The sequence below is a fragment of the Homarus americanus genome, unplaced genomic scaffold (genome assembly GCF_018991925.1).
Source record: "Homarus americanus isolate GMGI-L3 unplaced genomic scaffold, GMGI_Hamer_2.0 scaffold53225, whole genome shotgun sequence".
Lineage (NCBI taxonomy): Eukaryota > Metazoa > Arthropoda > Malacostraca > Decapoda > Nephropidae > Homarus > Homarus americanus.
In genome coordinates this window covers 2,031,242-2,040,072 of record NW_024750875.1, presented here as the reverse complement: position 1 = coordinate 2,040,072, position 8,831 = coordinate 2,031,242, and positions in this window count along the sequence as shown.

Genomic DNA, 8,831 nt, shown 5'->3' with positions numbered 1-8,831 from the left:
CTAACCCAAGACGCCATAATGAGCTGCTATATATTAACTTTATAAGGAAAACTACTACTAAAAAAAATAATGCGATTTAATAAAGTAATAAAAAGTAAAAATCAATTAACATGAAATATCACAAATTAACACAAAATAAACATGATAACAGAGGATTAATAAAAACTAATACAAAATAATGTTTATAGAAAGACGAGATAAAAGAAAATAAAGAGAAAGTAACAAAAAAAGCAAAAGATAAACACTAAATATTTCACTTTAAAATTTCGTTTCTGGATTTGAGATTATTTCTGAAATGTTTATTATGATGCGGCAAGTATAAGTTCATTGCTTAGGCGTTTTAGCATCAGGGTAAACAAAAATATGAGTGCCTCTTTGATTCATTTCGATATTAGGAGGAATAAATGACTAAACACCGATATAATTTTTTTATTTAGTAAACTCAAATTATTTTTTTTTCCTTGTACCGATGTTCCGATGTGTTAAAACAAAAAGTGTAAAAATCCCCAAGACAAACTAATGTTGAGGACGTGAAACTCAGATAAAAAAAATCACCGTAAAATAAACCTATAAATATCATAGAAAAACATAGCAACAACAATAACAAAGAACTCGAGTAAGCAATATTTACAATTACCAAAATAAAGATCCACAGAAAACGAAAATCAGAGAAAAGGAACAAAAAAAAACACACACACACAAAGGAAACGAGAAGGCAGCAAATAACATGGTAAGAGACTCCAAAGAAAACAAATTAAACATCAAGGCAACAAAGAAACCCGATTTATTTGATAATTTATCTTCTGGCGGGAGCAGTAGACGCCAGCCAAACCGCACCTTAACTATCCCAGCTAAAATAACCATCCTTAAGTTAGGTTTGGTTAGGTTTGGTTATGATGTGGTATTTAATGTTACGTTTGATTAGGTTAGTTTTATGAGTTAGATTTGGTTAGGTTAGAAGTTATGTTATGTTAGGTAGGAATTTTTTTGGTTTAGTTGGGATAGATTACGCTGGTTTAAGTCAGGTTAGGTTTGGTAAGTTCAGTTATGTTTGGTTAGGTTATGTCTGAATAAGTTGTGCTAGGTTAACCTCTGCTAACCTGTGCTAAGTTAGATTAACCTGAGCTAAGATAAGCTAGGTTAACGTGGGCTAAGGTTAAGCTGGTTCGTATCATCTAAAAACTAAACAATTCAATATATCAGATTTTCAGCAGAGGACATCTTGTAGGATGAAGAACGTCCATCTACTGACGATGGTGAGAGCCGCTACAGTGAAGACAGTGTTTAATTGTCGTCACATAGATATAAAAAGGATGATAGAATATAAAAACAACATTAAAGAATATGAAAATCTATCAAGGGGAAGCAGGGGAGTAGTGAATGAAACGGGGAATAAGAATTTATGTGAAAATAATTAAGAAAATATAAAATAGAAAACGAAGTAAACCATCAAAGAAAACGGAAGAATATAAAAAAAAGTAAAAATCATAAATAAATAGAAAGCAAAAGAGTCAGATAAGACGATGGAGGTGGGTAGCGGCTAGCGTCCATTTGGCAGGCGAGGGAGCGAGGCGCCAGGGTGAGCAGTGTTTTTAATTATGGCTAAGTACAGGCTAGCCTCGCTAATAACAGAGGCAGGCGTATTAATTACACCTCCCTATACTAATTCCAACTTATGGCATAAGACAATCCCTCGTTCCCAGGCCATATTAAACGCTGGGATGGTTTGCGTGTTTTTTCTCGCGACAGTTACCTGGCGAGCAATTTTACCAGCGAGCGATCTTTATTTATCTTTTTAACTCGTGAATTTGTTTATTTCTTAACTCATCGTGATGGAATTTATGATATTAAGCGTTTGTTTTGTGTCTGGAAAATGTTGAGTTACTGTCGTCTTATGTTATGAATTTAATCATCACTGGTTATGCATGTATATACAGTACACATTTTATAAATAAATAATATATATATATCATGTAGATCCACAATGAAAACGTGGATAGGATAAATCGTGATAAAATCACACAGGGAAAAGGGAAACAATGGAGCACCTTAGCTTTCGTCTTTATTCAAGACATCTTTAGATGTCTTGAATAAAGACGAAAGCTAAAGTGCTCCATTGTTTCCCTTTTCCCTGTTTGATTTTATCAAAATATATATATATATATATATATATATATATATATATATATATATATATATATATATATATATATATATATATATATATATATATATATATATATATATATATACTGATAACCAAAGGAAAGAAGAAAACACGAAGTTCCCAAGCGCTTTCATTCACATCTTCAGGGGTGAGTACAGTCTGTACTCACTACAACATATATATCTAATGCGCACCTACAGTGATTTACTTGTATATATATATATATATATTATATATATAATATATATATATATATATATATATATATATATATATATATATATATATATATATATATATATACACGACATCAAGTCACACCACTTGGCCAAAACTTTAAAAAACAGTTTTTCCTCTCACTTCCAATTCACGCATCAATTTCCTCAAATTTCAATATTATGATAAGAAATTTTTCCTTGTAGGCTCCAAAATGCAGGAAAATATCTCTGGCAACGTCATTTTTTATAATTTCCTGGGGGAACGCGTCAGGCCCCCCTCCCCCGTGGTCCACAACTCACACGTCGTATGCAGTATATTGCATGTCATTTTGAAAACCATTTCCACTCGCAATCATACGCATTTATTTATATGTACATAAATATAATCATAAATAAATAAACTCGTAAAGTACTTGGAAGCTCATTCATACACATATATGAATGTGGACAGGTACAGTACGTTGAGATATATAATATGAAATACAGTTAACAACACAGACAGGTGTGTATAACAACACACACACACACACACACACACACACACACACACACACACACACACACACACACACACACACACACACACACACACACACACACACACACACACACTTGAATATAGGCATTATCTTATCTATATCAGTACAGCTACACGTTATTACAAGAGTGCATGAATTACATACATATAATATACATACATGTACTAACGTCACCGTGGACCTGCGTACACACAAACTCAAGACACACATCAGGGCGTATAGGTGAAAGGTCAAGTGGGTTTCAGTTCTAAAAGGCCAAAGGTTAAATAAATAGGCACTTCCTAAGCAATAAGATAAATGACTAGTCTGAGAGAGCCTCCATTCTAGTCTGGGGCCCACCACTAAAAGTTGCGTCAGATTAGGTTAGGTTAAGTTAGGCCCCTACTAGGACATGGCCAGAGCTTTTATACCGACAGGCAGGGAAAGAAAATGGAGCATAAATATGGTAGGAAATGAATTATATTAGGATAGAATTTGTGTGAGTACATTATAAAAGAAATTGGAAAATACTATAGTTGCAAACGGAGTATAAATTACAGTAGAAAGCCTAGCACAATATGTCAGAAAATGAAGTGTAATATGATAAACTATACGGTTCAATATGATAGAGAATAAAGTTAATATGGCAGATATATGGCGTACTAGGGTATAAAATGAAGTGGTATAATCCAGAAGAAGAGAGCGTAATAGAAATTAGAGCAAACCATATTAGGGTCTACGGATTACCTGCAGATTAGGCACCCTTAACCTAACCTAACGTGACCTAACAAAACCTAACCTAACCTGACCTAACCTAGCCTAACTCAACCTAACCCATCTATGCTAACGTTTGGGTGCTAAATCATTACGTGAAATAAGATGGGGTGCCTAATCTTTAAGTGATCAGAATATTTAGATAATAGGTGCAAAACTGAAGTACATAAAACAGCAATATGACGCGACAAAATACTCCATATCATACACAAGCCGGTCTTTACCTAGTACAGGGTAGACCATTGCGTGTACCAGTCAACACAAGGAGTCATATACCTGCAAAAACTAAGTGATGCAAAAATTATACTGTACTAGTGATCTTCAATAACTAAAGTATAAAAAAACGCGTGTTTTAGACAAGTACATAGACTAATTATCAATAAATACAAAATACAAATCCTATTAAGATCAATACTTCTATTATCAGAACAGTGAGTGATGACTGACCTTCATTCTAGCTGGGAAAAAACAAAATGAATGTTGATATTTCACAGCTACTTGAATTCCTGGAAAATTAAATCTTTCTCAGGATGGTAAAAAAAAATCATTTTCTGATTGAATTATTTCTGCATGGAAATTTATTCTGCATGAATGAAAGAAAATAAATATGGGTTACTTTTTTATTCTCTCTGCCTGACAACACTCACGTGAATATTGCATATTTATACACTGACTTAAATTGTTAGTATAGACCGGTTATATTGGTGAGCTGGATGAGATATATAGTTAGAATATACTATAGTGATTTTGGCTCGTACAAAACATCAGCCACTCAATCTTTCCTCAGTTGGGATTCGAACCTGGAACCAACAGGTTACCAATCCACTACGATACCCACTCATCCATCGCACCCACGAAATGTAATTCTAATTATCATTATCATCTCCACTACCACAACGAAAACTGTAAGTTGTTTTCATTATAGATAATAAATTCAAAAGCTTTTTAGAATAATTACATTGAAAAAAAAATGCAAAACAATATATATTTTGTTCATGAAATTTGTTTTATATAAAGAATAAGCAAATAAATTTACACAGACATAAAAACAAATCGTGAGCCTTGAAGGGTGTTTTACCCCGCCAAAAAAATCACAACATAATACAGTGCATTTTTGTTCAAATTTGCTCAATATTAATAGGCTAATTTTGTGTCAGCTTACAAAACACGTAAGGCAATAAACCCGCGCTAAGGCTGATATACACGACGCTTTTTCTTAATCACAGCAAAAAGGATTAAAAATACATTCCTCAATTACAAAGATGATAATATTACGTCCAGGTAATTACAAAAGATGAGAACACACACACACACAAGACGTCGTTCATAATCACAGAAAATGATCAGATATTAGGCAGATCCCCCGCCGCCCTCACCCGACCATCTGCGGTAATCCTCCGAGTTATGACAACACAAAAATTTACCTCACGCGGGAAATTGACCAGATAATTACGTTCAAGATGGCTGCCTGTGGGTGGGCGAGAACCCAGCCTGGCCCACGTCATATGGTGCTCAGATCTACCACTGTTTCTTCCCTGAAAAATATAATGCCATGCACAGAACTTGCCGGACGATCCTCTTTCGTCAAACTTTTTATACCAGACGCAGCTTCGCCCGCCTTCTGCCCATACTGGCGTTGACAATATTCTTTCAGTACATCTTTCAATTATATTTTTAGTGCTGTGCGTCAAAGATACTTAATAAGTAATTACAAGCGCTCTATAACACCTGATTGGCGCTCTATAACACCTTACTACCGCTCTATAACACCTTACTGGTGCTCTATAACTAACACCTTACTGGCGCCCTATAACACCTTATTGGCGCCCTATAACACCTTATTAGCGCTCCATAACACCTTACTAGCGCTCTATAACACCTTACTGGTGCTCTATAACACCTTACAAGCGCTCTATAACACCTTACTAGCGCTCTATAACACCTTATTAGCGCTCCATAACACCTTACTACCGCTCTATAACACCTTACTGGTGCTCTATAACTCCTTACTAGCGCTCTATAACACCTTACTACCGCTCTATAACACCTTACTGGTGCTCTATAACTAACACCTTACTAGCGCTCTATAACACCTTATTAGCGCTCTATAACACCTTACTAGCGCTCTATAACACCTTACTGGTGCTCTATAACTAACACCTTACTGGCGCTCTATGGCGGAGGTATAAATTAAGTGGCGCCATCGTTCGTCTTAATCACTCAAGGGCAGGACAGGTCAATCACTCATACATTATAAACCACTAAGTTATTTATCACCTTTTTTCATAATTTTTCGATGATCTAATGATTATTTTAGACTTGGTAGATTCTCAAAGGTTCGTCAGGTGAATAATTTCTCTTAAACCTGGAAGATTCTCAAGGGTTCGTAAGGTAAATACTTTCACTTAAACCTGCAAGATTTTTAAAGGTTCATAAGGTGAATACTTTCACTTAAACTTGTAAGATTCTCAAAGGTTCGTAAGGTAAATACTTTGTGTTAAACCTGAAAGATTCCAGAAAAAAAACACTTTTAGGTTCGTTATCACCAATGTAAAGAAAGCGAGAATCGGGAGGGCGTCTTAGGATAGCCAGTAGTGAACATTACAGCCAACAGCCTCCAGTGTTGACCCCGGGTGAGAAGCTACGAGTTGTACAAATACGTAAAACTGAATTAGGAGGAAATAATTATATTCTAGTTTCACATTTGACTAACATACCCATGAGGTGAATAAATAGTAGTTTCATCAGATAAAGTAACAGTGAACTAAACTCTGGCAACTAATACGTCAAGCTCCGTCAGTAATATAAGTCTACAGTGTTGTCCTAACTTGTTCACAGCTGTTAAATATGTACAGATGTAGACTTGTGTATTGGTAACCCATCCAAGTTCCTCCTCATGGCGTCCAGCAGGGTGGGATGAGAGTTGAGCTGTGCCCTAGGAAGTGTTGTGTGCCATCAAGGGTGGACAACAAGTGGTACAATACGTCACTTTATCAACGTCTTGTTCTTACCTCTACCAAGTGAACATTCTACCCCCATAATCATTACTATTATTCATTACTCGTACATAAATGATTAGTAATATCCATCTCACTCGACACATCACGAAAACAATTTGTCAAGGGTTCACATGTCCTTCACCCCCGCTCGTTCAAAATACACAGATCATTATAGGTCGTGTTGTGTCCACAGGCGCCTGAGGCCACATTATCCACATGTTTTGTTTTTTTAATGAAGGAAATAGGGAAACAGGTTTCCTCATGTGGTAAACTTAAGCAAATTGCTTAAATTTGTTTCTATATTAAAGTAGCGATATTTTTCTTTAAATTATACGTAAATAGTATAATACAAATTTAAGGTAAATTTCAATTTAAATTTAAACCCTTAACAATGTACAATGTGGTCATAGATTATCATTGTACACAATACTACATGATTAATATTAATACAACATTCATTAATATAAATTACCAGTTAAGAAACTACACTTACCAGTCACTCAGTTAAGACACTACACTTACCAGTCACCCAGTTAATACACTACACTTACCAGTCACTCAGTTAAGACACTACACTTACCAGTCACCCAGTTAATACACTACACTTACCAGTCACTCAGTTAATACACTACACTTACCAGTCACCCAGTTAATACACTACACTTACCAGTCACTCAGTTAATACACTACACTTACCAGTCACCCCGTTAAGACACAACACTTACCAGTCACCCAGTTAACATACTATACTCTTCAGTCACCCGTTAAGATACTGTGCACTTACCAGTTACCCAGTTAAGACACATTCACCAGTTAACAGTCACAGTTAATATCAATATCGCAGAATGAATCAAATCTTCCAGTTAAATTAGCACGACTGTCTACCGTAGATCGTTGACAGTCACTTTGTAGAGTCAACAGTCATTTTGCAGTCACTTGTAGCTCGAACAGTCAGTCTACAGTCACTTTTTAAAGCCAAAAGTCATTCTACAATCACTTTGTAAAGCTAGCAGTCATTCAGCAGTTACTATGTAGAGTCAAGAGTCACATTACAGTGTCAAGAGGCACATTTCAGTGTCAAGAGTCACATTACAGAGTCAAGAGTCACATTACAGTGTCAAGAGTTACATTACAAAGTCAAGAGTCACATTACAATGCCAAGAGTCACATTACAGTGTCAAGAGTCACATTACAGTGTCAAGAGTCACATTACAATCAGGAGTCATTTTACAGAATCCAAAGTTAGTCAGAAGTCACTTTATAGAATCAAGAGTCACTTTGTAGAGTCAAAAATATCTATAGCTGTAGATATTATTGACTCAATAAAGTGGCCATTGTCAGAAGTGGACGAAAAAATACACACTGGCGACTTAATCGGTGTTGCCATACGGTGATCAACCCTCCCCTTGCAAGTGTTGCCATCAGGGGATCAGGGGGGGGGGGGTAGTGTTGCCATTAGGTGGTCACCGCGGTGGGTACAAGAAGTAAACACGGGGTAATTGCCGCGTGTGAGAAGATCATTAGATAATTACTTGATATCACACCCGATTACCACCACCACCACCACCACCACCACCCTCCTGATGAAGACTACCTGCCCACGCACGGTCAAGAGAGCCACCAACACTGTCTCCTACAATGCTGTCCTCTCCAACACTGTCTACCTCCAGCACTGTCACCTCCAGCACTGTCTCCTTCAACACTGTCTCCACCAACACTGTCTCCGCCAACACTGTCTCCACCAACACTATCTCCACCTTCACTGCAGTTACCATCACTATCTCCTCCAACACTTCTTATCAATACTGTCTTCTCCAACACTGCCTCTTTCGAGTGTCTCCTCCAACGCTGTCTTCTCCAACAGTCTCTACAACAATTCTTTCACCAGTTTCATCTCCTCCAACATGATGGCGAAAATAATTTAGATAATGTTAATAATAATGACGAGTATGATTGTTAAAATGATGATGATGATGATGATGATGATGATGACGATGATGATGATGATGATGACAACTGTAAGGACAATAATGGTAGTAAGATGATGGTAAAGTCTTGATGATGAGAGAGAGAGAGAGAGAGAGAGAGAGAGAGAGACAAGTATAATTAGCGGCAGCCCGGGTGATTACTTCTGGCCCGGCTACACCTCACGATT